At 37.6% G+C, this 14,361-nt stretch overlaps 1 protein-coding gene across 1 annotated transcript in view; it reads right to left on the bottom strand.

Moving 5' to 3' along the window:
• Positions 1-14,361, bottom strand: part of RANBP3L (RAN binding protein 3 like) — a 46,307-nt gene that overhangs the window by 31,230 nt on the left and 716 nt on the right. The gene's annotated exons all lie outside the window — the stretch shown is intronic.

The raw sequence follows: 14,361 nt of genomic DNA, 5'->3' as shown, positions 1-14,361 counted from the left end.
TTTTGGAATGTCGGCAGGCAAATGGCATGGTGAACCTTGCCATCTAAAATCTTCTTGTCAATATATATATATATATTCAGCCACTGACGAAAATAACCCAGACGAATGTATTACTTTGGACAGAGCATACCCATTTCTCCATAATTTGAAGGTGCTATTTTGTTTATAAATAAAGCTATGTTGTGATAAGGTTACTTGCAATCTTTGATTACTTGAATATGTGTCCCAGCAACAAACATGGGACTTCCGGATGGAGGATGCTACAAGGGGCTGTTTGCCCTTCTCTAAACTGTTCTTTCATTTATGCATATGGGGTAATAAAGATGTGGAATCTGTCGTAGGATGTGCTTGGTCAACTTGGTACCATTTGGAAATACATATTTCATTTGACAGCATTTATGAATCACATATTTTCCCCTCGGAATAACTTGCAGTGTGAAACTGCTTCCATATGTTAGAAATGGGTCTCTCCATTTTGCTGAGGGAGGGGGAACAGAAATATAGTCAAGGTTTTATGACATGTTGAAGATTAATATTGACCAGGCACATGCACAGGTTTAAAATGGTATCTCTTTATTTTAAGTAATTCTCTAGCATTTCTGTACTGCTAAAATTAAAGAGGTGATTCTGACACAAAATACCATATTAGTAAGAAGTGACTCTTCACATAGACTATTAATAAATCAATATGGCTGAAGCGTAGCTTCATACATTGAATTCAGATAAATTTAAGCTCTTCCTCTTCACTAAAGAAACACACTATTTTTAAATTCCTTCCTAGATTCCAAGGACACAGGCCGGATGGAGAAGTTTGATTGCAGCTTCTTCTAATTCCAAATCTCTTTTCCTTATTCCTCTTTGTCCTGAGGCTTTGAGCAAGCAGGAAAAAAAAGGCTCCTTGTTTTCTCGTTTCCACAAGACTAAATGGATGTTGTTCCCCTGAGAACAAGATGTTGGAGGCCTAGGCCAGAAGAAAGGAGCAAGAACCGCCCACCCAAGGCGCTCACAAGCCCAGAAGGCCCAGACCTCATTCTCTTCTTGGGAATTCACAGAAGCCGGCAGGCGGCCATTCATCGTCACTGAAATGCCCTGCTGGCCCTCAGGCACAGAAATGAGCAGGAATATAGCAATGCCGGGGCCGCAGATACCTTATTGCATTGATTGAGAGCTAGTTTGGCAGAAGTCAAGGCCAGGTAGCAATTTGTAAGCCTTACCAGAAACATTTTGTTCATCATGCTAAAGAAAACTATAAGAGAAAAACTTTCACTTTTCAAATGTATACGACTTGAAGAATTCTCAAGAAAACTGAGACCAAGTCTTTAAATCTATTCATTTTCTTTCCTTCAAGTTTGCATGATCAGTGAACTATTGTGATAAGTCCAAAAGAAAGGATTAGAGGAGATCCTGTAATCAATTCATTTCTTTTAAGTGTTTTTTTTTTATTGTGGGAAAATATACATAACATTTTACCATTTTAACCATTTAAAATGTACGGTTCAGTGACATTACGTATATTCACACTGATGCGTAACTATCACCACGGTCCATCTTGAGAACTTTTCCATCATCCTAAACTGAAACTCTGTATCCACGAAGTGCTATTTCCCCATGTCTCTCTCCCCAGAGCCTGTGTCACCACACTCTACTTTCTTTTTTTTTTTAATTTTATTTTTTATTTTTTTAATTTACATCCAAATTAGTTAGCATATAGTGCGACAATGATTTCAGGAGTAGATTTCTTAGTGCCCCTTACCCATTTAGCCCATCCCCCCTCCCACAACCCCTCCACTAACCTTCAGTTCTCCATATTTATGAGTCTCTTCTGTTTCGTCTCCCTCCCTGTTTTTATATTATTTTTTCCCTTCCCTTATGTTCATCTGTTTTGTCTCTTAAAGTCCTCATATGAGTGAAGTCATATGATTTTTGTCTTTCTCTGATTGACTAATTTCACCTAGCATAATACCTGCCAGTTCCATCCACGTAGTTGCAAATGGCAAGATTTCATTCTTTTTGATTGCCGAGTAATACTCCATTGTATACATATACCACATCTTCTTTATCCATTCATCCATCGATGGACATTTGGGCTCTTTCCATACTTTGGCTATTGTTGATAGTGCTGCTGTAAACATGAGGGTGCATATGTAGCACACCTGCATCCCATGGATAAATGCCTAGTAGTGCAGTTGCTGGGTCGTAGAGTAGTTCTATTTTTAGTTTTTTGAGGAACCTCCATATTGTTTTCCAGAGTGGCTGCACCAGCTTGCATTCCCACCAAACCACACTCTGCTTTCTGACTCTGTGGATCCACCTGCCCTAGGACACTTTGTAGAAGTGGAATCATGCAATCTGTGTCTTTTTGTACCTGACTTATTTCACTTAGCATATCTTCAAGGTTCATCCATGCTGTAGCATGTATGAAAAATCTCATTCCTTTCTAAGGCCGAATAATATCCCAGTGTATGTATGTAGCACATTTTGGACCTTTTTTTTTTTTTTTTTTTAAATCAGCTTTTCTTCATTTGCTTCTTCTCCTTTCTTTGCTCTCAATTGGCTGCATATTTCTCTCTAGCTCCTGGTTCCTTGCTTCTCCGCGCTTTTCCCTTCCTCCCTCTTCCTGTTTCTCCTTCCCCTCCCTCATATACTCATCATTTTCTCTACCTGCTTAATACTAAGATTATTACACAAGTAAATACTCTTTCTGTGGGTATTTTTAAATAAGGTACAACTCAAGTTTATTTTGTCTTTTTTTTTAATGCATTGTAGATACTTTTTATTATGCTGGCCCTTTCTTCATAACATTCTCAAACAAATGTAGAAGTATAGTACTGGCTCTTTGCATTAGCTATTAACTTTGAGTAAGTCACTTCTCTCCTCTGCTTTCAGTTATGTGAAGATCCATTGCCCTAAGTGGAGTTTAAAGCTCGAACACTCAGTAATTTGGGAATATTAATCACTTGGATGAACTTTTGGGGAAAAAGTATTGATTTACTAAATAAACATTAATAGCCTGCTACGAGCAAAGTAAAAGACAATAACAATATTGTGAATTTAAACCTTCAAATGTAAGAAATGTTTACAAAATTAGAAAGACATCGGCACATCTATTATGGGTGTTTTTTGAAGATTTGTTTTCTAAATCTTTATGCTTTTTTTCTCTTTTTATTTGTAGCTAGAGCTTTCTGCAAGTCCCTCAAAATCTACTTTGCTTCATCCTACGATCAAACAATCACCTCTACTAATTAATTTTAGCGTATTCAATTTTCAGGAAGAAAAATGGCAACTAATACCAAAACTAATCCACACTTGAATCCATACTTCATACATGAAGTTCCTTATGACAAAGTCAGTCTTGTTGAACGAACAGACCCTCATAATCTATAGCTCTGGTATATGTCTTACCCACACTCAATTTATAAAAACACACATACACATAAATCCTTATCTGTGACTTCATTTCTCTGCAAGTCAACTACAGTTTAACACAGACAGGCCTAGACCAAAATGGTCCTTTTCCATCAAGTCTCCCTGCTTTACTCTTTTTTCTCCAGATGGTAACATACCTTCTTGTTATGAACTACTTCCTTTTATCAGAACAAGAAAGGATTTGGAGCCCATTATTGAAACCAGTGATTACAGATTCCTACTCAAGAGGGACAATCCAGTTACTAAGCTGTCATGTCTGGAGACTTGGTAGTTTCTCTGCATCTGCTGAGGGAAAGGAACTTGTGTCCTGTTAGCTGTGGGTTCTTTCAGGACCTGAAGCCTATTCTGCAGTGATACGGGAGACTTACAAAAATCTTTTCGCTCTCCCGTTCGAGTATATAGGTCAGTTTCCATTTCATCAGTTACAGTTTAGCCTCTGTCTCCTTCTGGCCCAATTCACAGATGCATGTTTCATGCTCTTTGATGTTGGTTTAGTATCAAAAGATATCTTCTGACTATCATCATCTCTTGTCAGTAATCTAGATCTCACTCTTATGACCTCGTGCTTAGTTATTGACCATCTACACAGGGTGAGATATCTGGTCATTGGGTAGAAGGAATGCAGCTTTTTACTGGATATGAGTATTTACTGCATTTTGAATCCTGCCTTTGGTTATTATGCTAGCTTTACCAATAGATTTCATTAAAAAGCAAGTCAGGTGTGAAATTTACCTGGCCTAAATGTTAATATTTCAAGTCAAGTTAATGATTTAATATAATGATCACTTTGAGCCAGCACTTTATTCTGAATAGAGTCCCCAGTTTAAATAAAAAAGTGAGTTATAATAATGACTATTGCTTAGCCTCTGTTTAATTTGGAGTTTTTGATACTTCTTATTTATTTTGTTAAAATCTAAATCATCTCTCCAAGGCCGTATTGGCCCAGTTCCAAAAGTGGTACATTGCAATCTTTCACACTTTGTGCAGTTCAAGAAACATATATCATGCAAATATTTAAATTTCAGTGAAAACTGCTAGCCCAATAAGCAGGCCACCTGCTCTGATCTGATGTGTTTGCACTGATACTGCTGCATTTTCTTACCTATTGTTTTAGAGTTAAATACCCCTTTTGGGAGACATTTGGATGTGGTGAGCGGTTTACATACAGATCAATTGGTGACTCGAATAGCAACACATTTAAAACTGAATGACAAACTGAGTTCAAGGGCCAGCCATCACTCAGATCGTTTCCAGGTACTTAAATGAGCCCACATGAGAGGAAGGAAACTCGGGCTATAGCACAGGCTCTGGAGTTTTTGGGTTAGGATGACATATGACAAAATATGACTTGTTTACAGGTGACATGTAGTGCTGTGAGTGGTTCCCAGTATAAACCCAGTTTACTGCTCCCAAAGAACTTGCACAACACCGTTGAGGAGACATCAAAATGAATGAAAGAATTGGGGGCAAACCACAGAATCCTGGTTTTGAAAGGGATCTTGAAGTTGCCCTAGCAGAATTTTGTATCTGAGATGTCTACAGCATCCTCAGGAGATGGCCTTCCATCACACAGCATAAGGGTTAGAGTCTATGCTACTGCCAGAGTTTACCAGCCCATGCGTGGCAGCATACTGCTGTATGAGCTGCACATGTGCCAAGCCCTTGGTCCTTCACCCCATAGACCAGCCTCTTGGCTTCACCCCCCAAATGTCGTACAGTTTCAGATTCATCCATGTGGTTATGTGTAACCGCAACTTACTGCTTTCTACTCCTGGATAACATTCCAGTCTACAGACATACCACAGTTGACTTATCCATTTACCGGCTTATGTACATTTGAGTGGTTCACATGTTGGAGCTCATAGGTATAAAATCTGCCATGAACATTCTTCTCTAAGCTTTTTGCTTTTCATTCCTCTTGGGAAAATAACTAAGAATGTGATTGGTTATCATAGGGTAGGCGTAGATTTAACGATAAAAGAAATTGCCGGACTATTTTCCAAAGTGGTCGTATCACTTTACAGCAATACATAGGAGTTCTGATTGCTCTACAGTCTCTGCAACACAGTATCATTGGCATTCTTAATTTTAGCTATTCTAGTGAATGGGAAGTGATATCTGACAGAGGTTTTAATTTACATTTCCCTGATGACTAATTATGTTGAGCGTTTTTTGATGTGATTCTTAGACATTTATATGTCCTTTTTGTAAAGTGTCTGACAGACTGTTTGCTTATTTTTTAATCAAATTGTTTATATTGAGTTCTTTACATATTCTGATTACAAGCTTTTTTTCCAGATCTATATATCACAAATGTTTTCTCCCAGTTTCTCTTTAAAAAAAATTTTTTTTAATGTTTATTATTTTGAGAGAGAGACAGAGCACAAGCAGGGGGATGGGCAGAGAAAGAGGAAACACAGAATCTGAAGCAGACTCCAGGCTCTGAGCTGTCAGCACAGAGCCCTACATGGGGCTTGAACTCACGAGTTGTGAGATCATGACCTCAGCCAAAGTCAGAGGTTTAACCAATTGAGCCACTCAGGCACTCATCTCCCAGTTTCTCTTTTCTTGTATTAATGTAATCTTTTAAAAAACAAGTATTTTTAATGTTGGTAGTCCAGTTTATCTATTTTTTATGGTTAGTACTTTCTGTGTCTGTAAAAATTACCTGTTCCAATTTATGAAAATATTTTCCCGTGTTTTTCCTCTAGAAGTTTTACAGATTAAGCTTCTGTGTTTTCATATTTCATCTCAAATTAATTTTTGTGTGAGGTGGGTAATGAGGGCTATTTGTTCCAGGGGTATTACAAAAAATAGTATCTTTTCCTTCTTTGAACTATCTTGATATCTTTGTCAAAAACTGGCCAAAAATGAGTGAGTCAATTTCTGGGCTCCCTCTTCTGTTTCAATAATAAATTTTCTATGCTTATACCAATATTATACCATCTTGATTATTATATGTTGAAATCCAAAGCATAAGTTATCAAATTTGTTCTTCTTTTTCAAGATTTTAGCTATTTTAGGTCCTTTGCATTTCCTTATAAATTAAAGATTAGCTTGTCAATGAAAAAAGAGTCTGCGGGAATTTTGATTGAGATGGCCTTGACTCTCTAGATCAATTTGGGGAGGGTTAATATCTTAATAAATTGAACCTTCCAATTTAAGTATTTAGTTCAATCTTCTTTAGCTTTTCTCTACAATGTTTAAGTGTACAGGTCTTGCACATCTTTTGCTAATAACTCCTTTACTATTTTTTTATAAAAAATGTACTACTAAAAGAATACTTAAAAGTTTTCAACTTCCAATTATTCTTTGCTAATATATAGAAATATAGTTGTTTTTAGTATACTGACTTTGTATGCTGTTATCTGTGATCTTGGTAACTCACTTATTAGTTGTAGTATTTTCTTTTCTTTTAATTGATTCCTAAAGTTTTTCCTATACCAACTATTGTTCATCTGTGAATATAGTTTTACCTCTTTATTTCCAAAATATAAAACTTTTATTTTTTTTCTTTTTCTTTTTTTAAAAAAATTTTTTTAATGTTTATTTATTTCTGAGACAGAGACAGAGCATGAGTGGGGGAGGGGCAGAGAGAGAGGGAGACAGAATCAGAAGCAGGCTCCAGGCTCTGAGCTGTCAGCACAGAGCCCAACACAGGGCTTGAACTCACAAACCATGAGATCATGACCTGAGCCGAAGTCAGATGCTCAACCAACTGAGCCACCCAGGCACCCCTATTTCTTTTTCTTAACCTAGTACATTGGCTAAGACCTTCAGTCCTATTCCATAATGTTGAATAGAAGTGACTATAGTGGACATCCTTTCTTGCTTCCCAATCTTCGTAGGGAAGTATTAAGTCTTTCATTGACAATGAAAGCACTATACTAGCTGTCAGTTTTTTGGAAAATGTACTTTTTGGGTTGAGGAAGTTCCTTTCTATTCTAAATCCTTTTGGAGTTTTTATGTGAGTGACTGTTGAATTTTTTTTTTTTTTTGGTGTCTTTCTGGCACAGTGTTATTGATAATATTCCTTTATTATCACTCTAATAGCTGTAGGATCTATAATGACACTCTATATCATTCCTGATATTGGTAATGTTTTGTTTCTTTTTTTGTAAAAATTAGGAGCTTAATTTTATTAATGTTTTCAAAGAAATAGCTTTTGGGAATCAGAGATGAGCAGAATATTTCCTTCTAGTTTTGGTTCCTATTTTAGGAATAGGAAAAATGAAGGTTTGTTTTGTTTTTGTTTTTGTTTTGTTTTGTTTTGTTTTGTTTGTTTTGTTTTGTTAAGCCCAAATTCAGAAACATAATTAGGGATGGCTTTGGCCAGTAATGGCTTAAAATTTTTTTTCATACCATTAAAATTTACCATCTTAATCATTTTTAGGCACAGAGTTCAATAGTGCTAACTGATTCACACTATTGTGCAATCTCTAGAACGTATTCATCTTGCAAAACTGAAACTCTATACCATTAAATAATAGCTCCCTATTCCCCCTCCCAGCCCTTGGCAACCCCCATTCTGCTCTATGTCTCTGAAAATGACTACTCTAGCAATCTCATATGAGTGGAATCGTATAGTATTCATCTCTTTGTGACTTGCTTGTTTCATTTAGCATAATGTCCTCAAGATTCATCCATGATGTAGCATGTATCAGAATTTACTTTCTTTTTAAGGCTGAATAATATTTTCTTGTGTATATATATATATATATATATACCACATTTTGTTTATTCACTTGTCAATGGAAAGATGTGCTTTAACCTTTTGGCTATTGTAAATAATGCTACTATGAGCATCGGTGTGCAAGTACCTGTTTGATTCCCTGCTGTCACTTTTTTGGGGGATATACCTGGAAGTAGAATTGCGGGATCACATGGTAATTCTATTTGTAGTTTTTGAGGAATTGCCATACTATTTTCCAGCAGATGCACTATTTTCCATTCCCACCAGCAGTGTATAAGAGTTCTAATTTCTCCACATTCTTGCCAACACTTGCTATTTTCTATTTTTTTTCTTTTGATAGTAGCCATCCTAATGAGTGTGAAGTGGGAAAATGGAGTTTAAACCATTATATATATATGTATATATATATTTCAGATCGTCATAAATGTGCCATCTATTAAGAAAGCTTAGTGGAAAGAATTCCTGCACTGAGTGGGAGCTTGAATACAATCAAATCTAGTAGAATGAGTTCTCTCCTTTCTAGTTATTTTTAAATGGTCTAGATTTGTTTCCACCAATTTGTGCCTTTAAATGTGAGTAATGGGGGGGCACCTGGGTGGCTCAGTCGGTTAAGCGGCCGACTTCGGCTCAGGTCATGATTTCGCGGTCCGTGAGTTCAAGCCCCGCATCGGGCTGTGTGCTGACATCTCAGAGGCTGGAGCCTGTTTCAGATTCGGTGTATCCCTCTCTCTGACCCTCCCCGGTTCATGCTCTGTCTCTCTCTGTCTCAAAAATAAATAAACGTTAAAAAAAAATTTTTTTTTTAAATGTGAGTAATGGTTTTGTAGATAGAACAAAACTCATTTGAGCCACTTTGAGGTTCCCTTTTGGTGGAAGAAAAACAGAAATATGTGCAGGGTTCCTTCCTCTGATCCTGGTTTATTTAGCCATGTATCACCCAAAAGATGTCATGTTGTCTATGCCATTTCACTGTTTTAGAATCACAAAGAAGGAAAGCTAATACAAATCTATTTTGAGAAGCATAATGTGTGTATCTCACATTATCTTTTCATATAAAAGGCATTATTTCATTGTTTGCCACCACTGGGTTTCCTTTCTCATGGTTGTATCTTCATTCCTTAGCACTTAAATTTTTTAAGTGTTCTAAATTAAGTATATTCATAAATGTTCACAGAGTATTTTCAAGGGAAATAGTGCATTTGCGGCAACCTAAATATAATTTGTGTTTTATGGTTTAGACTCAGAGCAAATTTGGTCTCACAGTAAACATGCCCCACTTAGCCTTTATATTTATATTTACTAAGTTCAAAGCTAAATTAAGTGCCTTCTGGAACCCTCAAGAGGAGTGTGGCCAAAATACACAGAATGAGGATTAATGCAGCAGGGTCACAATATTATGGAGTCAAATCACTTTTTCTTTCACCCAAAAAGTTGAAAAAGTATCATTAGCTGAGTTCTTATTACTGAATTCCTCAAAAAAGCACATGACAGAAAATAAACTTGGGCAGAAAAACTTGCATTTCTGGTGTCTAATATAGCTCCCAGCTCTTGGTAAAAACTGTACTGAATAAATAAGTGGTTGAGGGCGTTAATCTGTGTTCCTTGACTTGCAGGAAACTGTCTTAACATTAAGAAAAGAATTCATCCTGAAAATGACAGCCAAAATGTGATGTAATAAAGAATAGATCTGGTTTTAGCTCTCCATTCCTTGCACAGAGCTTGACAAACCCTCTGAATTTCCTAACTGATGGCCATTTGTCTTTGTTATGCTAACGAAGAAACTCAAGGGAGAGGCTGGCCACACCAAAAAGAACAAGGTTGTATAAGGTTGGACCTTCTAGCCCTACTTTCCATTTCCAACCTCCAGAGAGGGAAGAGAGATTGAAGCCAGAGTTCAATCATAGTCACTGATTTAATCAATCATGCAAATGTAGTGAAATCCCATGTGGAAACTCTGGACACCATGCTTACTGGAGCTTCCTGGCTGATGATCTTACTGATATCCTGAGAGAGTGGGATACCCTGACTCCATGTGCTCAGAAACACCCGACACTTTGCCTTATGTATCTGTTCAGCTGGCTGTTCATTTGTATCCTTTATAATAAAATGGTAATCATAAGTATAGGGCTTTCTTGAGTTCTGTGAGTCATTCCAGCAAATTTTCAAACCTGGGAGAGTTGTGGGAAGCCTTAAATTTGTAGTCATCCAGGCAGAAATGGAGGTGGCTTGGAGACACCTGAAATTTGTAGCTAGCATTTAAGTGGATCGGTCTCTTGAGACTGAGCCCTTAACTTCTGGAGTCTTCATTAACTCTGGATAATGACAGAATTTAATTAAATTGTAGTACACCCAGTTGGTGTCAGAACAAGAAAAATCAGAAGGAACACTAATGCATCTTGAATATCTGCAGAGAAGTTTCTCTGATATGGATCAATAAAAAAAAGTTAAACATTGTATCTCAAAAATCATGGATTTTATGAGATAGCTATATATGAGAATGAGCAGGGGAGGGGAAAAGAGAGAGGGAGACACAGAATCCAAAGCAGGCTCCAGGCTCTGAGTTGTCAGTGTAGAGCCCAATGCGGGGCTCAAACTCACAAGCTGTGAGACTGTGACCTGAGCTGAAGTTGGACACTTCACCAACTGAGTCACTCAGATGCCCCTGGATGAGATTTACATTTAAACTGGTGGACTGTGAGTAAAGCGGATTGCCCTCTAGAATGTTGGTGGGTCTCATCCATCAGCTAAAGGCCTGGATATAAAAAAGACTGACCTGCCCTGAGCAAGAGGGAATTCTGCCAGCAGACCACTTTCAGATTTCAACTGTAATGTTGGTCAGCAATTTGCCTGGGACTCCAGCCTGGTGGCCCACACAGTGCATTTTGGACTTGCCATCTTCCCTAATTGTGTGAGGCAATCTCTTAAAATAAATTTTGGTCTATCTATAAACACACACACACACACACACACACACATCCTAGAGATTCTGTTTTTCTGGAGAACCTTGACTAATACACTACCTCACCTGACTATTGTAAGAGTTAAATAAGATAATGTATTGAGAATTGTGTAATTTTTTAAAGCATTCTAAACATTTACTTTGTGAATTTTAAAGTATATAAACATAAATATGGTTTATAAAACATAAGTATGGTTAAGACTCCCTAGCACATGTAATGTGAACTGAACTTTGTTGAGGCTTTGTAGACATATAAGTTAATGTTTATAAATGTGATCTCAGATCAATGTTACAGATAAATGGATTTGAACTATCACAGAAGAATCTATAAAGACAGCAACAAGTAGGGAGAGAAGCCTACTGGATTCCTGTGCTGGACTGTTTAGCATCTGCTGCTGTAGAATGTAAATACTATGGGGACTGGAAACCATAGTTTAGTTGGCTTGGTTCAACTGATGTACCATGTCTGGCACAGTGCTTTGCATAGTCGTTGTTCAGATGGTTGCTAAACAATAAGTGACTTTTATCTAAATGATCACCCCAAAAGTACAATTTTATAACATAAAGCACTTCAGCATATAGCAGGGAGGGTTAGAAAGTACCTATGTGTTGAATCTGGTTATGCCCTCTGAGGAGTTAAATGTCAATTAATCATGGTCTGTATATTAAAAAGCTGGAACTTTGGTGTGGTTTGGGGGGAGGGGTAGGCCAAAGCCACAAACTCAGAATGCCTCCATAAACAAATCCATAGCCAGACCTCACTCTCTGAAACCAATCGCTTTGCTTTCTTGGACCTCTGCTGAACTTTGCATAGCAGCAAGGTGCAAATGTAGCTTGGAGGAAAAAAAATCAAGGCCACTATACTCAATGAATACTTTTAAACTCCAGAAGAGTAACTGAATGCTACTCAGCAGCATGGCAAACACTGCCCAGTGTCACTTGTCAATTCAGATCTCTAGATGGCAGTTCTTGTAGCAGTCAATGCTGTTGAATGCTGTTCTCAATTGCATTCACGTGCTTTACAACCTTATGGATTGTGGTTTCTGGGGACTGATATTTTGAGACTCAGTTGTGGAAGAATATGGTTGCTTTCAAAATATTCTAGGCAAAAGCTTCAGTCTGAGAAAAAAAGACTAGACTTCTAGTCTTCTTGGTATTTTGGGAAGTATGTCATCATAATGATTTTTCCAGTCTCCTCTGGGTATGGCCAATAAAGGAAGAGAACATTAAGACAGCCTGCCTTAAATTAAAACCACAGCAGCATAGTATTTTCCACTTTGAAAATTGGGGAAAAATAAAAATAATACCCAATATTACTGAGAATATACCCCTATACTGCTGATTGGAGGGCCAACTGTCAAAAAATAAGCAAACAAACCAACAAAAAAACCCCACAACAACAAAAATCTTAAAAAAACATATATATCCTTTGACCTCGCAATTCCACCACTAAGAATGTATCCCAAGAAAATAATCTTACCTCTGCAATGATTTATCCATTTGCTTAGGTTAAACACAATGTTGTTTGTAAAAGGGAAAAAATAGAAATAAAATACATGTCTAATCATAGAGAATTGCCTAAAGGAATTTTACTACATCCATTTAAGGAAGAGCATACAACTGCTAAAAACAAGGCTGCAGAGGGGCACCTGGGTGACTCGGTTGAGCACTGGACTCTTGATTTGGGCTCAGGTCATGATTTCAGGGTCATGGGATCGAGCCCAGTGTTGGTCTCCATGCTGAATGTGGAGCCTTCTTGGGATTCTCTCTCTCCCTCTCTCTTTGCCCCTTCTCTGCTTATGCATTCATGCTCTCTCTCTTTCTCAAAAATAAATTTAAATGAATGAATGAATGAATGAATGAATAGCTAAAATAAGGTTGTAGAAGAATATATGCGCATGAATGATGACATGGAAATTTGTTCATAATCAATTATTAAATTAAAAAGCAGTTCATACAATGTTATATATAAAATAACTCTATTTTGTTTAAAAATCAAGCAAAAGAGTACGTTGTACATGGGCACAGAAGAAAAGGCTGGAAGACTATGCACTAAAGGGTTAAGAACAACACTGTCTGGATGGTGATTTTAACCATCTCCTCTATGCTCCCCCTGGCATATTTTATATAATGAATATTACATTAGCAATTGGAGTGGGGAAGTAGCTTTAAACATTTCAAACAAAATGAACAGCCAACAAAAACCTATGATGGACTAGGGTTTACTAACAGAAGAGCAAAACTTTTATAGTGCTATGATTAAACTCTGGCACATTCCAGGACTTTACATGCAAAAGCAGTTAGTTTAAAATGACTTATTTCAGCCCTGATGATACCGAACGGTCTCAAAAGTTTTTGCTGTTTCCATTTATTATAAAGTATTTTCTGCCCCCACTATGGTAAGCCTTGTACAGCGTGAAGTCCAGGAACTAATGCAAGAAAGTGGCCTGACACCTTCATGCAAATGTTAGCACACAGGTGCCACCTTGGAAATGGGAGTTTCAGCCCGTTAGCCAGCTCTGTCCACACCACTAAAATCTAAAACCGTGTCTGTGGAAAAGTAAATAAAGAGCTGGCAGCCTAGATCCCTACATAGACAGATCCATCAGTGGTTATTAAGGGCAAGTTAGAAATGTCCGGGGCCAATCCTTAACCTCTGGGGAGTGATGATGTCATCTGTGACAGCACCCTGCCTTTTTTTCAAGTGTCCTTTGCTGTCCGTGCCAGAATGGGTTGGAAAGATCATCTTGTCTATTCATGTCAGCCATCTGCCACTAATTGATGCAGCTGGCTGGGTAGTGGATTTGAAATTTTAAAAAAGACTGATGGTGAAAATGGCTGCCAGGTAGATAGCTTAGTCTGAATGAGTGCCCATCATGTGAAATGTGACACTTTTCACTGTCTTTCTCCAGCTGTTCCTACATCGTAACAGGGAAAGAGCCAAGAATATATTTATTTTTCCCACAAGTGAGTGAGTCAGAGATCCAGGCAAAATTAGGCTTCAACTTTCAATCCAAAAGTGTGCCATTAGTGGCAGGACAGGGAAGACAGTTCCAGTGTAACATAAAGCTAATCTCAGCAAATTCCCCTTGTAGCTGATTTAGCCTTCCCTGGATGGGTGTTTTGAATTACACAAATATAGCATACTCTAGAAAAACAACAGTGGCTGGAAGTCTCAGCACATAAGCCTCAGAAGGACAAGTCCAAGGAATAGCATTCTTGATAGTCTCCCATAGTCCTTTAAAAACCAGGAGTGAACCCAAGTTAACTCACCCTAATGCAT

This window comes from Prionailurus viverrinus, chromosome A1 (genome assembly GCF_022837055.1).
Source record: "Prionailurus viverrinus isolate Anna chromosome A1, UM_Priviv_1.0, whole genome shotgun sequence".
Lineage (NCBI taxonomy): Eukaryota > Metazoa > Chordata > Mammalia > Carnivora > Felidae > Prionailurus > Prionailurus viverrinus.
The sequence above is the reverse complement of the archived record's forward strand: the minus strand, read 5'-3'. Positions and strand labels throughout refer to the sequence as shown.